The 16,718-nt window shown below is 36.8% G+C and overlaps 2 non-coding genes across 2 annotated transcripts; both read left to right on the top strand.

Moving 5' to 3' along the window:
• Nucleotides 1-5,674: 5,674 nt before the first annotated feature.
• Nucleotides 5,675-5,778, top strand: LOC130937490 (small nucleolar RNA R71). The gene has a single exon (XR_009068709.1). It is a non-coding gene; the product is annotated as a small nucleolar RNA R71 (small nucleolar RNA).
• Nucleotides 5,779-14,333: 8,555 nt separating this feature from the next.
• On the top strand, nucleotides 14,334-14,410 carry TRNAD-GUC (transfer RNA aspartic acid (anticodon GUC)). Its single transcript has one exon. It is a non-coding gene; the product is annotated as a tRNA-Asp (tRNA).
• The last annotated feature ends 2,308 nt before the right edge of the window (nucleotides 14,411-16,718 follow it).

The raw sequence follows: 16,718 nt of genomic DNA, 5'->3' as shown, positions 1-16,718 counted from the left end.
AAAACTCCCGGTTATTTTGTATTGGTTATGACATCTTTAAATTAAACTTTGATTGTGAGAGTTCATTGTTGGTTTGGACTATGCTATTAATGAAGTGATTCTTATTTTGATTGATTCTAAACCGGCAATAATTCTCACATCAGTGAGAGAGAGCGTGCTCCTCAAGGTCCTTGGCAAACGTCATAACTTCTTCAGCTTACCCCTCATCGCTAGAAAGCCAAGCATCCACCACTTTTTCACTTATTACATAGATGGCCTTATATTCCTATCTTGGATTTGGTACTATATCACTGGGGAAGGTATTAGGAGGCCTCTCAGCAACTTGATTGCTCAACTGACCCATTTGAACCTTCAAGTTTTGAATTGAAACTCTAGTTTTTTGCATGAAACTATTTTTGGTTTTAGAGAGTTTTGCCAAAGCTGCTTCCAACGCTGAGGTATTGACATATAAGTATCTTAAGTACTTTTTTGGGAAGTTATAGATAGAATTTATGGCCTTTTTGCCTATTTATCATATGCTTTTAGATGATTTTTTGCCTATCTTTGAATTAAACTTTGATTGTGAGAGTTTATTGTTGGTTTGGACTATGCTATTAACGAAGTGATTCTTATTTTGATTGATTCTAAACCGGAAATAATTCTGACATCAAGTTTTTGGCGCCGTTGCCGGGGAGTTGCAATGTGTGCTATTTGTTGGCTATTGTAAATATGTTGATACGTAAATATTTACTTCTTTTTGGTTGTTTGCTTGATTTTTATTAGTTGTTAGGAATTTGTTTTAGTTTCTCTTAGAAGATTTTGTTTTTATTTCCTCTTTGTTTTATGAATTCTCACCCCTTTGCCTTGGAGTTTGGTTGTTATAATGTTGTAGGATATGAGAACCTCAATGATAGAATGCATCATGAATTGTTGGATCAACTGAGTGAGGATCTATATGCTTCTAGGAAACCCTCTTGGCAAGAACCTCCTCCACATCCTTATAGCTACTATCCACCTCTTGATGCATACCAATACCAATCAAACCCTCAACACTATGATCAACCTTACTCACAAGCCACATCACACTATTACCAAACACCTTCACATGAGCCTAATTTATACCCACCATACCATTAACCTTATGTGCCTCATGAAGAACCTTATGAACCACACTTAGAACCACCACAATTCCAACACAAATACCCTACACTACCTCAATACTCTCATCAATGCTAACCACCTTCAACATATGAGGACCCTCTCCCACATAATGAATCTTCTTTTCCTCCACAATCTTCAACAGAGGAAGCCTTCCAATTCTTCCTTCTAGAACAAGAAAAGTACCAAAAGAGGCAAGACAACATCATGGCTACCTTAGTCGGAGCCTTATCCCACTTAGCCTCACTACACTTTTCCAACAATTCAAGCACCTCTATGAATGAAAGTGAAAAACCAACTCCAATTGAAGCATGTGGATTGGAGGGGAGCTTGGAACTACAAGGGAAAGAAGAGGAATTGAAGTATGAGTTGCAAGTGGATAAGGTTAAATTCAAGGAATTAAAAGGAGTGGTTGAAAGACTTGAAGAGGCGGAGATCATACAAGAATGACCATCACCTCCTTCATTTAAGTGGGTAACATCCTTAACCTTGAGCTTCATTATTCCACTTGAATATGGTTTGATTGAAAATGATAGTCAACTTAGGAAAATTTATGGATTGGAAAATAAAGAAAAATTAGGTAGTGGTTGGAAACATGATCCTAAGTTCATAGAAGTTGAATCTTTAAAATTTTGCTTTAATGGTTGTGGTAATTCTCAATTGGATGGATTGTTTGGATACTTGAGTGAGATTTCTAGATGCTTGCCACTCGGATGGAGTCACATGAGTCAACAAGAAGATCAGGTACACAAGATTTGGGATCCAAGAGGCTATTGGTGAAACAAACATTGGTGGGGATTCAAGGAAGAATCTAAGCACAAGCCACCATAGCCAAAGCTCCCCCAATTGTCCAACTTAAGAAAAATAAATAAAAGTGCTAGGTGGGAGACACCCCAAGCATAGTAACACTCTTCTAAGCCTCTCTTTGACTATTGTTTTAATTCATTGCATTTTGTTTCTTGCAGATAACTTATGTTTAGTTTAATTTCAAGCTTAGTTAGATTAATTTTAGTTTGAATAATGTAGTTGTGCAATGTTGGATGTTTTGGGGTTAAAACCCTTTTGTTAAACTCAAGTTTGGTGCCTTAGAACTCTAAAAATTTTTGGAAAAAAACAGAGCATGTGCGTGCGCACACACTTATGCGTACGCACACCTCCCCAAAATTTGCATCTTGTGCGTACGTATCAGCTTGTACGTACGCACACTCATTAACACAGCCCTTGTTCAGAGCACTCGCACGCCTTGTGTGTGGGCACCCTTTTGAATTTTGCGCTTTGTACGTACGCACACAACCCCAATTTTTGCGTTTTGTGAGCACGCACTCCACTGTGTGTGTGCACGCCAGCTTATACACCTCTTGTTCGCAGCGCTCGCACACCTTGTGCGTCCGCATCCCCATTCTCTTTGTGTTTTGTGCGTACACATGGACATGTGTGCGTATGCACACACATCAAGATAGCTGGCAATTTTGACGTTTCATTTTCTCGAAAAAAATCTCTTTCTGTGCATCCGCACGCATGTTTGCGCCCGCATACACCAATTTTCTCCTTCTGCCCAGAGTGCTTGCACAAGCTTGTGCGTGTGCCCACTCCCATTTTAAACCCTTTGTGTGTATGCACGGTCCTATGTGCGTACACACAACCCTGTTTTTTCACCACTATACTTCTTTTCTTCTCTTATCTCTATTTCTTATCTTCTTTTCTCTTTTCTTCTCTTTTTTCCCTCTTCCAACTACCATCCACCACTATCATTCACCACCTATCATACTCTCCTTTAGTTGGTTATTTAGTTAGTTCGTGCACGAAATTGTGATCATCAACAATGGTGCCAAAAACTTAGTAGCACTCTCAAACGTGAATCACACTTTGTCACAACTTCGCACAACTAACCAGCAAGTGCACTGGGTCATCCAAGTAATACCTTACGTGAGTAAGGGTTGATTCCACGGAGATTGTTGGTATGAATCAATCTATGGTCATCTTGTAAATCTCAGTTAGGCGGATTCAAATGGTTATAAAGGTTTCGAAATTAATAATAAATAAAGCATAAAATAAAATAGAGATACTTATGTAAATCATTGGCGAGAATTTCAGATAAGTGTATGGAGATGCTTTGTCCATGTCGAATCTCTGCAACATACTGCTTTCTTACTTTCAATCCTTCATACTCCTTTTCATGGCAAGTTGTATGTAAGGCATCACTGTTGTCATTGGCTCCATCCCATCCTCTCAGTGAAAATGGTCCAAATGTTCTGTCACAGCACAGCTAATCATCAATGAGGCATGCACCAATGAGGCATCCACAGATCCTGAGGTATGTACCAATGAGGCATGTAAAATGCCCTTTGTATGCAATCTTGGCGTTTAACTCCAGATTGATGCTTGTTTATGGTGTTAAACGCCAGTTCTATGCTTGTTTTGGGCGTTCAACGCCAGTCTGCAGCATGTTTCTGGCGTTGAACGCCAGTTCCATGCTTGTTTCTGGCGTTTAATGCCAGCTCTCCTCAGGGTGTAATCCTGGCGTTTAAACGCCAGATTGTTGCTTGTTTTTGGCATTCAATGCCATATTCATGCTCTGTTCTGGCGTTGAACGCCAGCCAGATGCTCCTTACAGGCATTCAAATGCCAGTAAGCTCTTCCTCCAGGGTGTGCTATTTCTTTTGCTGTTTTTGATTCTGTTTTTAATTTTAGTATTTGTTTTGTGACACCACATGATCATGAACCTAATAAAACATAAAAGAAAAATAAAATAAAAATAAAATTAGATAAATAAAAATTGGGTTGCCTCCCAATAAGCGCTTCTTTAATATCAATAGCTTGACAGTGAGCTCTCATGGAGCTTCACAGGTGATCAGGTTAATGTTGTGGACTCCCAACACCAAACTTAGAGTTTGAATGTGGGGGTTCAATACCAAACTTAGAGTTTGGTTGTGGCTTCCCAACACCAAACTTAGAGTTTGATTGTGGGGGCTTTGTTTGACTCTGTATTGAGAGAAGCCTTTCATGCTTCCTCTCCATGGTTGTAGAGAAATATCCTTGAGCTTTAAACACAAGGTAATCCCCATTTAATTGAAGGACTAGCTCTCCTCTGTCAACATCAATCACAGCTCCTGCTGTGGCTAGGAAGGGTCTTCCAAGGATGATGCATTCATCCTTCTCCTTCCTAGTGTCTAAGATTATGAAATCAGCAGGGATGTAAAGGCCTTTAACCTTTACTAACACGTCCTCTACCAATCCATAAGCTTGCCTTACTGACTTGTCTGCCATCTGTAATGAGAATGTGGCAGCCTGTACCTCAAAGATCCACAGCTTCTCCATTACAGAGAGTGGTATAAGATTTATACCTGACCCCAGGTCACACAGAGCCTTTTCAAAGGTCATGGTGCCCATGGTACATGGTATTAAGAATTTACCAGGATCTTGTTTCTTTTGAGGTAGAGTTTGCTGAACCCATGTATCTAGTTCACTAATGAGCAAGGGAGGTTCACCTTCCCAAGTCTTATTACCAAACAATTTGGCATTCAACTTCATGATGGCTCCTAGATATTGAGCAACTGGCTCTCCAGTTACGTCTTCATCCTCTTCAAAGGAAGAATAGTTCTCAGAGCTCATGAATGGTAGAAGGAGGTTTAATGGAATCTCTATGGTCTCTATATGAGCCTCAGATTCCTTTAGGTCTTCAATAGGGAACTCCTTCTTGTCTGGGAGACGTCTCATGAGGTCTTCATCATTGGGATTCACGTCCTCCCCTTCCTCTCTAGGTTCGGCAATTTTAATTATGTCAATGGCCTTGCACTCTCTTTTTGGATTCTCTACAGTATTGCTTGGGAGAGTACTAGGAGGAGTTTCAATGATTTTCTTACTCAGCTGGCCCACTTGTGCCTCTAAATTTCTAATGGAGGACCTTGTTTCACTCATGAAACTTAAAGTGGCTTTAGACAGATCAGAGACTATAATTGCTAAGCTAGAGGAACTCTGCTCAGAATTATCTGTCTGTTGCTGAGAAGATGATGGAAAAGGCTTGCTATTGCTGAGCCTGTTTGTTCCACCATTGTTAAAGCCTTATTGAGGCTTTTGTTGATCCTTCCATGAGAAATTTGGATGATTTCTCCATGAGGAATTATAGGAGTTTCCATAAGGTTCACCCATGTAATTTACCTCTGCCATTGCAGTGTTCTCAGGATCATAGGCTTCTTCTTTAGAAGATGCCTCTTTAGTACTGTTGGATGCATTTTGTCATCCATTCAGACTTTGAGAAATCATGTTGACTTGCTGAGTCAACATTTTGTTCTGAGCAAATATGGCATTCAGAGCATCAATCTCAAGAACTCCCTTCCTCTGAGGCATCCCATTATTCACAGAATTTCTCTCAGAAGTGTACATGAATTGGTTATTTGTAACCATGTCAATAAGTTCTTGAGCTTCTGCAGACGTTTTCTTTAGGTGAATGGATCCACCTGCAAAATGGTCCAGTCATATCTTAGAGAACTCAGATAGACCATAATAGAATATATCCAAAATGGTCCACTCTGAAAGAATGTCAGAAGGACACCTTTTGGTCATCTGCTTGTATCTTTCCCAAGCTTCATAGAGGGATTCACCATCTTTCTGTTTAAAGGTCTGAACATCCACTCTAAGCTTGCTCAACTTTTGAGGAGGAAAGAACTTAGCCAAGAAGGCCGTGACCAGCTTATCCCAAGAGTCCAGGCTATCTTTAGGTTGTGAGTCCAACCATGTTCTAGCTCTGTCTCTTACAGCAAAAGGAAAAAGTATGAGCCTATAAATTTTAGGATCTACTCCATTAGTCTTAACAGTCTCATAGATCTGCAAGAACTCAGTTAAAAACTGGTAGGGATCTTCTGATGGAAGTCCATGGAACTTGCAGTTCTATTGCAGTAGAGCAACTAGTTGAGGTTTCATCTCAAAATTGTTTGCTCCAATGGTAGGGATTGTGATGCTTCTTCCATCAAATTTGGAAGTAGGTGTTAGTAGATAAATAAATAGATAGAAGAAGATGAGAGAGAGGAGTTTTCCAAAAGTATTTTTGAAAATAGGTTAGTGATTTTCGAAAATTAAGAGAAGAAATAAAATTAAAATTAAAATTTGAATTATTTAATTAAGAAAATTTTGAAAAAGAGGGAGGTAATTTTCGAAAATTAGAAAGAAGAAAGTAGTTAGGTGGTTTTGAAAAAGATAAGAAATAGTTAAAACAAACAAAAAGTCAACTAGTTAGTTGGAAAAGATATTTGAAATCAATTTTGAAAAGATAAGAAGTTAGAAAAGATATTTTGAAGTTGAATTTGAAAAAGATATAATTTGAAAGAAAGATATTTTGAAAAGATATGATTGAAAAAGATATTTTGGAAAAGACTTGATTTTTAAATTTAAAATTTGATTACTTGACTAACAAGAAACTAAAAGATATGATTCTAGAATTTAAAGATTGAACCTTTCTTAACAAGAAAGTAACAAACTTCAAATTTTTGAATCAATCACATTAATTGTTAGTAAAGTTTTTAAAATTTTGAAATAAAATTAAGAAAAAAATTTTGAAAAACAATTTCAAAATTTTTCGAGAATAGTAAAAAAATGAAAAAGATTTGATTTTTGAAAAAAAAAGTTTTGAAAAGATAAGATTTTTTTAAAATTGAAAATTTGACTTGACTAATAAGAAATAGCTAAGTTTTAAAAATTTTTGACTAAGTCAACTCAAATTTTTGAAATTTATGAGAGAAATAATGAAAATATATTTTTTTATTTTTGAATTTTTAATGAGGAGAGAGAAAAACACAAATATGACCCAAAACATGAATGTCAAGGTGAACACCAAGAACACATTGAAGATCATGATGAATATCAAGAACTTATTTTTGAAAAATTTTCAAGAAAAGAAAACATGCAAGACACCAAACTTAGAAATTTTTCATGTTTAGACACTATGAATGCAAAAATGCATATGAAAAATAACAAAAGACACAAAACAAGAAAACATAAAGATCAAACAAGAGGACTTATCAAGAACAACTTGAAGATCATGAAGAACACCATGCATGAAATTTTCGAAAAAAATGCATAAAGTTTAAAGACATGCAATTGACACCAAACTTAAAATTTGACACTAGACTCAAACAAGAAACACAAAATATTTTTTATTTTTATGATTTTCTAATTTTTTGTATTATTTTTTTTCAAAAACATCTAGGAAAAATAAGATAAGAAATTCAAAATTTTTAATAAGAATTCCAGGAATCTTTGCAATGTTAGTCTAAAGCTCTGGTCCAGGAATTAGACATGGCTTAATAGCCAGCCAAGCCTTTTGTGAAAGCTTCTGTCCAAAACACTAGACATGGCCAATGGCCAGCCAAGTTTTAGCATATAAATCAGACATACAACAGCTGATACTTCATCCAACTTCATATACTGATAAAGGGAAGCCTCAATCCAATTGAGTTAGACATGGCTTTTCAGCCAGCCAAGCTTCAACATGCTTCATGAAACACTAGAATTCATTCTTAAAAATTTAGAATAATTTTTCGAAAACAAAAGTAAAAATTTTTTGAAAATAAAACAAAAAGAAAATTACCTAATATGAGCAACAAGATGAACCGTCAGTTGTCCAAATTCGAACAATCCCCGACAACGGCGCCAAAAACTTGGTGCACGAAATTGTGATCATCAACAATGGTGCCAAAGACTTGGTAGCGCTCTCAAACGTGAATCACACTTTGTCACAACTTCGCACAACTAACCAGCAAGTGCACTGGGTCGTCCAAGTAATACCTTACGTGAGTAAGGGTCGATCCCACGAAGATTGTTGGTATGAAGAAATCTATGGTCATCTTGTAAATCTCAGTTAGGCAGATTCAAATGGTTATAAAGGTTTCAAAATTAATAATAAATAAAGCATAAAATAAAATAGAGATACTTATGTAAATCATTGGCGGGAATTTCAGATAAGTGTATGGAGATGCTTTGTCCATGTTGAATCTCTGCAACATACTGCTTTCTTACTTTCAATCCTTCATACTCCTTTCCATGGCAAGCTATATGTAGGGCATCACCGTTGTCGATGTCTACATCCCATCCTCTCAGTGAAAATGGTCCAAATGCTCAGTCATAGCACGGCTGATCATCTGTCGGTTCTCGATCATGTCGGAATAGAATCCATTGATTCTTTTGCGTTTGTCATCACGCCCAACAATCGCGAGTTTGAAGCTCGTCACAGCCATTCAATCCCTGAATCCTAATCAGAATACCACAGACAAGGTTTAGACTTTCTGGATCCTTAAGAATGGCCTCCAAAGGGTTCTAGCTTATACCCCGAAGATTCTGGTTAAGGAATCCAAGAGATACTCGCTCGTTCTAAGGTAGAACGGAAGTGGTTGTCAATCACGCATTCATAGGTGAGAATGATGATCAGTATCACGGATCATCACATTCATCATGTTGAAGTGCAGCGAATATCTTAGAATAAGAATAAGCTGAATTGAATAAAAGATAGTAGTACTTTGCATTAAAACTCGAGGTAGAGCAGAGCTCCACACCTTAATCTATGGTGTGTAGAATCTCCACCGTTGAAAATACATAAGTGATGGTCCAGGCATGGCTGAATGGCTAGCCCCCATAAACGTGATCAAAGGATCATAAGGTAATCCAAAAATTATTCCAAGATGTCTAATACAATAGTAAAATGTCATATTTATACTAGACTAGTTACTAGGGTTTACAGAAATAAGTCTAAATGCAGAAATCCACTTCAGGGGTCCACTTTGGTGTGTGCTTGGGCGGAGCTTGAGCTTTATACGTGCAGAGGCTTCTCTTGGAGTTAAACGCCAAGTTGTAACGTGTTTTTGGCGTTTAACTCTGGTTTGTGACGTGTTTCTGGCGTTTGACTCTAGAATGCAGCGTGGAACAAGTGTTGAAGGCCAGTTTGCATCATCTAATCTCGAATAAAGTATAGACTATTATATATTGCTGGAAGGCTCTGAATGTCTACTTTCCAACGCCGTTGAGAGCGCGCCATTTGGAGTTCTGTAGCTCCAGAAAATCCATTCCGAGTGCAGGGAGGTCAGAATCCAACAGCATCAGCAGTCCTTTGTCAGCCTCCTTATCAGAGTTTTGCTCAGGTCCCTCAATTTCAGTCAGAAAATACCTAAAATCACAGAAAAACACATAAACTCATAGTGAAGTCCAGAAATGTGAATTTAGCATAAAAACTAATGAAAACATCCCTAAAAGTAGCTAGATCCTACTAAAAACTACCTAAAAACAATGCCAAAAAGCGTATAAATTATCCGCTCATCACTAGTTAGTTAGTTAGTTAGTTAGTTAGTTATTTGTTTAGTTAGTTTGTTTAATTTTCTGTTTTGGTGTTAAGTATTGGATGATTGAGTTGATTTGTTGATTCTGTGAGATACTGCTACTGAATTATTGATGTTGTTGTTGCTAAATATTGTTGGATATCTTCATTGAAGTCATACTTTGTTACTTGGGATTGAGTTTTGAATGTTGAATATTTGCCCATACCAAGTACTCATAACATTGCCTTTGAGAATGTCTTTGGATTTCTAAATTGCATGTTTTGGCTACTATGTAATTTGATTTCATTATCTATAGATAGGCACTTTGTCTTAGTTTATGCTTTTTTTGTTAGGTGATACTTGTTATGATTGATTTTTATTTAAGTCACCTAGTTGATGCATTGAAATTGAGAAAGTGTGAATTTGATCATAAGCTTACCTAGTGACTTTTTCTTTTGAGCATTTTAAGCTTTGTGGACTATGCTTGCCATATTTTTCACTTCATGTCAATTAGGTGTTACTTCATGATCCATTTCACAATTCCTTGATTCTTGCTTGAATGCTTTCATGCTTCTTCATTGCTTGTTTGTTTATATTAACCTACAAGTTTTCTTTAAAGTATTTCAAGCACACTAGAATGAGTGAAGTGCATGTTCTTTTGTATAATTGTGACATAGCTTTCCATGCTAGTGTGTGTGTTCTAAACCGCATAACTTAGAATACACACACTTGTTTCCTTCATGTGACAAACTTATTCACTCACTCATTTTAGTGATTCTTGCTTCATTCCAACAATCTTTGCTTCCTTATTTTTGCATTCACTCATCTTACAATGTTATTTTCTATTTTTTATGCATGATTCACCATAAGCAACAAGGGAAGTAGGAGAAAGAGCACGTAGTAGCCAATTGATTCACCAGCTGAAAGTGGCAATCCAAAGTCGCTTACCCCCCTGCTCATTTTGGATGCACCCCGGACAGTTCAAACCCTTAAGTGTGGGGATGTCGTTACCGATCGGCAATCTTGGTGACAAATTCTAATTCCAAACACTTGCATAGTTTATTTTTCTTAGTTTGTATATATTTTAGAGTTTTCATTGCATTTTTCCATAGTCTATTGCATTTCTTTGCATACATATAAGAAGCTTAGTTAATTTAATGAAATTTTCCAAGAAAAACATTCTTGATAGGGAATTGACATCCTAATTGATTTGAGTGATAAATTTTTATTGAAACTTGCTTGAAATATATTGTGGAACATATTTTTAAGCTAAGAACACCTAAGCATGTGAGGTTTGAGCCTCATTATGTGGTTACATCATATTAACCACTATTTTCATTATTGTGTGTGATATTATCTTTTTATGACTGCAATCTTTGATTTGTTTGATTCTTTATGTCCATTGTTTGATGTATATATGTATTTACATGATTGAGGCTATCTTTTCATTTAGCTCACTTACCCAAATAGCCTACCCTTTTATCTTCCTTTGTTAACCAACTTTGAGCCTATGTTAATCCTCTTTTTGTTCTTAATTTTCGCACATTACTAGCTTTATAGCGGAAAATAATAAATGTCCTTCATTTGGGTCTTTGATTAGCTTAGGCTAGTGAGAGTGTGTATCATCTATGTGTGGGGAAGTTTGGGAACTTTAGTTGAGATAAAAGTGGATTTTTGTATTTTTGTTAAAAATCTTGGGAATTGAGTACATACCCATGCATCAATTGCTTAAACCATATGCATTGACACTTTTTTGTATATAAATTTATGTTTCCATGTTAAGAAAAAATGGAGAATAATAGAAAATGGGACAAAATGCCCCAAAAGTTTGAGAAATAAAAATGCATATGGGATGTGAATTGAAAAGAATATATGAGTGTGTAAGAAAAGTGAGGAATGGGTAGTTAGGTTTGCTTTGAGTTGTATAGGTTGTTATGTAGGTTAGGTGAAAGCTTAAGTTAGTCAAAGATTCAAATATAAAGCTCACTTAACCATATATAACCTTACCTTCACCCTAGCCCCATTACAACCATGAAAAGTCCTCATGATACTTGTATGCATACATTAACTGATTGTTGATTGTTAGATGGAAAACAAATCTTAGAAAGCTTAATTAGAAGAGAATTAAGTGAATCAACCCTAAACACTTGAGCAATTAGAGTGTATACACATTCGGTGAGGGGTTCGATGGCTCAAATTCTATGTTTCCACCTTTGATTATCTCCTTTCTTGCAAGTTGTTAATTTTTTTCAATAACTCTAATCAATTATGGATTTGACTTGGTTAAGATTGCTTTAGCCTTTAGGTCATTATATGCTTTCTTGGAAATTGATTCATTTTGACTAAGTGGTCGCATTCATTTAGATAGATTGCACATAAGTAGTTTCCTTGCATTGAATACATGTAATACCCCTTGTTTCTTTCTTGAGTATAGCATGAGGCAATGCTATTGTTTAAGTGTGGGGAAGTGATGAATCCACATTTTATGGTATTTATTTGCTCTAATTGGGTGGATTTCATCAACTTTCCTTGCATTTATTCAATGAAATAGCTTGGTTTTGTAAATTCTCCATAAATTGTGCTCAAAAGTAAAAATATACTTTTTAGGCCCTTAATTGATAAATTTTATTTACTTTAATTCCATTTGATGCCTTGATGTGTTTGTTGAGTGATTTCAGACTTGTAAGGCAAAAATTGGATTGAAGGAATGAAGAAAAAGCATGTAAAAGTGGAGAATTCATGAAGAATTGGAGTTTGGAGCTTTTCAACAAGTGTGCGCATGCACAAGTGAGGGTCAGCAAGTGTGCGTGCGCACAACCTTATGTGCGTACGCACAAGTAGAGAAATAGAAAGTGTGCATACGTACAGGTCCCAGCACGTTACCTCATTAATGCAATTCGCTGGCAGCAAATTTTGGGTCTCAAAAACCCAATCCAACTCATTTCTGAAGCTATTTCAACCCTAATCCAAGAGGGGGCAAAGGGAGCATTTAGTTTTAGGTTTTGTTATGTTGTTTTAGTTTTCTAGAGAGAGAAGCTCCCCCTTCTCTCTAGAATTTAGGTTTCATGTGTTAATTTCTCTTTAATTTCAGTCTTTAATTCTTGTTTTGATGTAGTTTCCTTTATGTTTTCATGCTCTTTTGTCTTGATCTTCTTCATTTCTCTTGTTATTTCCTTCATTTTGTCACTTTTATGTTATGAACACTTTTGTTGACTTTAATTTCATTTAATGCAAATTTATGTTTCCATGTTATTATTGCTCTCTTTAGTTGTTATTATTTGATTGCACTTTGACGAACGGATTTTTGCTAGTAAAGGATTTTACAAATAAGTTCTCATTGCTAGTATAGCTTCTAAACCAACAAAGAATCCTTTCGTACAAAAACTTGGTTGTCACAACTAACAAACCCCTAATAAAATTGATAACCGAAGTATTTAAACCTCGGGTCGTCTCTCAAGGAATTGCAGGGAGGTGTGTTATTATTGATTATGAGAAAAGTATCTTTTTGGATTTTTGAAAGGTTTGAACAAGGAATGTAAATGACAAGAAAGTAAACTAATTATCATGAAAACCCTTGCAAGGTATAAGAACTGGACGTCCTATCCTAGTTATCTTTATCAATTGTGATGAGAATTGGCTTTTGCTCCTACTTGGTCAACCTCTAACTATGAAAGTATGTTAAGTGGATAAATCAATTTGATTCCTCGGGTCCTAGTCAATTCTTAAAAAAAGACTAGAGTTAGGAAAATTCAAATCAATCAGCAAAGAATTCCAATTTTCAATCAACAAGGAGTTTGATAACTCAAGTGTCTCTAATTACTAAACACAAGCTAAAAATGTAAAAAGCTAAATTAAAATCATAAATATGAAATACTTCAAATTGCATTAAATAAAGAAATCAAAACTAACATGGAGTTTATAAACAAATAAAGGAGAAACTAAATTAAAAGAACATAGAACCTAGAATTGAGAAGAAGAAGAAATCCTAATCCTAAAACCTAAGAGAGAGGAGAGAGCCTCTCTCTCTAGAGAACTACATCTAAAACCTAAAAATTGCGTGAATGAGAAGTTGTGATTGAATGAATGGATTCCCCCACTCTGTAGCCTCTAATCTGTGTTTTATGGGCTGAAAACTGGGTCAAAAACAGCCCAGAAATTGCTGGGGCAATTTTTGATACGTACAGGTCGCGGCTCATGCGCGCGTACACGTCAGGTGCGCAAGCAGGCCTATGGGAATTTCGCAGATGCGCGCGTCCGCGTGCTTTGCGCGTGCGCGTCCCTGAACGCCAAGTCAACTATGGCAAATTATATATTGTTGCGAAGCCCCGGATATTAGCTTTTCAACGTAACTGAAACCGCCTCATTTGAACCTCTGTATCTCAAGTTATGGTTAGTTAAGTGCAAAGAGGTCAGGCTTGACAACTTTGCGATTCCTTCAATTTCTTGTATTCCTTCCACTTTTGCATGCTTCCTTTCCATCCTCTAAGCCATTCCTATCCTGTAATCTCTGAAAACACTTAACACACATATCATGGCATCGAATGGTAATAAGAGAGGATTAAAATTAGCTAAATTAAGACCAAAGAAGCATGTTTTCAATCATAGCACAAAATCAGGAAGGAAAATATAAAACATGCAAATTCAATGAATAAGTGTGAGATCAGTGGATAAAATCCACTCAATTAAGCACAAGATGTACCATGAAATAGTGGTGCATCAAATCTCCCCACACTTAAACATTAGCATGTCCTCATGCTAAGCTCAAGAGAGGCTATAAGAGTAAAGAGGAATGGTAGACAGTATGAGATGCAACCTATCTGTATGAATGCAACTAAATGCAAAATGCTTATACCTACTTGGCTAAAAGTGAATAAATCTTTTAAGAATAAATATGACGCCAAAAGTTTGTAGTATAGTGGTGAGTATTCTCGCCTGTCACGCGGGTGACCCGGGTTCGATCCCCGGCAATGGCGCCAAAAATTGACGTGGCGAAAAAATCACCGATCAAGAGTTTATAGAGAAAATAGCGTTGCAAGTATATCTCTTAACCAATGTTGACTCCACGTATCAATTTAGAAGGGGTTGTCACAAAATTTAGAAATAAAATACTAGGAGTATAAATACCAGGTCGTCTCCCAACGAGTTGCAGAAAGAGTGCTATTTTATTAATCAGAGATTTTCCAAGAGATTTTTGAGTTTGAGAAACAGAGAAATAAATGATTGAGAATTTATGTAATTTAAATGAAAGCCTTGACCAGGAGAAGATTAAATGGAAGTTCTATCCCTGTTGAACTCTCTCAAGTGTAATAATAAAAGGGTTGTTATCCTACTTAGTTAACCCTTATATAATAAGGGAAAGTCAAGTACTCTCAAACTAATCCTATCGTTTGCGACCTAATCCTTTCCTAGGAAAGGATTAGAGTCGAAGATAGGAGAATTAGCCAACCACTTCCAATTAATATTAACACTTGAGTATTTCAACTCAAGGTTTTCCTTTTAATCAACTCCCAATCAAGTTAAGGAACTACTCCATTATCATGAATATAACTTTCACAGAATTAAGGGAGGAATAAAAGGAAGACATGATAATTAATAACTAAAAATCAATCAAAAGTAAAAATGGTTCTTTGCATTAATAAATCCCAAAATCACGAACATACTTATCTAAACAGAGTCAATGGGCAATAAAAGAGTAAAGAATAAAGAGACAAACTAGAATGAGGAAGCTCCAACGGAGGTAATGAATCTTCTCAATATCCAAAGCAAAACACTAAAACTCTAAAACTATGAATGTGAAGAAAACCTAGAGGAAGGAGTAGAATTCTCTCTATATTCCAAAACTAAACTAAAACTATGCAGAATGTAAATGTGTCTTGAGTCTCTGCTGTTTTCTGGCTCTAGTCTGTGTTTCTGGGCCAAAAACTGGGTCTAAAACTGGCCCGAAATCGCCCCTAGCGATTTTTGCGATTTCTGCAGGTCGTGCATGTCACGCATGCGCACCAGGTGCGCGTGCGCGTCAATATGTGAATGCGCTAATGTGTGCGCGTGCGCACCTGTCAGCTTCTTTGTTTCCTTGCGTTCCTTCCATTTTTGCAAGCTTCCTTTCCATCCTCTAAGCCATTCCTGTCCTATTGATGAGCGGATATTTTATACGCTTTTTGGGGGTAATTTCATGTAGATTTTAGTATGTTTTAATTGGTTTTTTGTAGAATATTATTAGTTTTTAGGCAAAAATCATATTTCTGGACTTTACTATGAGTTTGTGCGTTTTTCTGTGATTTCAGGTATTTTCTGGCTGAAATTGAGGGAGCTGAGCAAAAATCTGAGTTAAGCTGAAAAAGGACTGCTGATGCTGTTGGATCCTGACCTTCCTACACTCGAAATGGATTTTCTGGAGCTACAGAAGTCCAATTGGTGCGCTCTCAATGGCGTTGGAAAGTAGACATCCAGGGATTTCCAGCAATATATAATAGTCCATACTTTGCGCGAAGATAGACGATGTAAACTGGAGTTCAACGCCAGTATCATGCTGCTGTCTGGCGTCCAGCGCCAGAAACAGGTTACAAGTTGGAGTTCAACGCCAGAAACAGGTTACAACCTGGCGTTGAACGCCCAAAACAGCCCCAGGCACGTGAGAAGCTTAAGTCTCGGCCCCAGCACACACCAAGTGGGCCCCAGAAGTGGATTTCTACATCATCTATCATAGTTTACTCATTTTCTGTAAACCTAGGTTACTAGTTTACTATTTAAACAACTTTTAGAGACTTATTTTGTATCTCATGACATTTTCAGATCTGAATCTTATACACTTTGACAGCATGAGTCTCTAAACTCCATTGTTGGGGGTGAGGAGCTCTGCAGCGTCTCAATGAATTAATGCAATTATTTCTATTTCATTCAAACGTGTGTGTTCCGATCTAAGATGTTTATTCGCGCTTAATTGTGAAGGAGGTGATGATCCGTGACACTCATCACCTTCCTCAATCCATGAACGTGTGTCTGACAAACACCTTCGTTCTACATCAGATTGAATGATCATCTCTTAGCTTCCTTAATCAGAATCTTCGTGGTATAAGCTAGAACTGATGGCGGCCACTCTTGAGGATCCGGAAAGTCTAAACCTTGTCTGTGGTATTCCGAGTAGGATCCAAGGATTGAATGGCTGTGACGAGCTTCAAACTCGCGACTGCTGGGCGTGATGACAAACGCAAAAGGATCAATAGATCCTATTCCAACATGATCGAGAACCAACAGCTGATTAGCCGTGCTGTGACAGAGCAT

This window comes from Arachis stenosperma, chromosome 6 (assembly GCF_014773155.1).
Source record: "Arachis stenosperma cultivar V10309 chromosome 6, arast.V10309.gnm1.PFL2, whole genome shotgun sequence".
Taxonomy (NCBI): domain Eukaryota; kingdom Viridiplantae; phylum Streptophyta; class Magnoliopsida; order Fabales; family Fabaceae; genus Arachis; species Arachis stenosperma.
The sequence above is the reverse complement of the archived record's forward strand: the minus strand, read 5'-3'. Positions and strand labels throughout refer to the sequence as shown.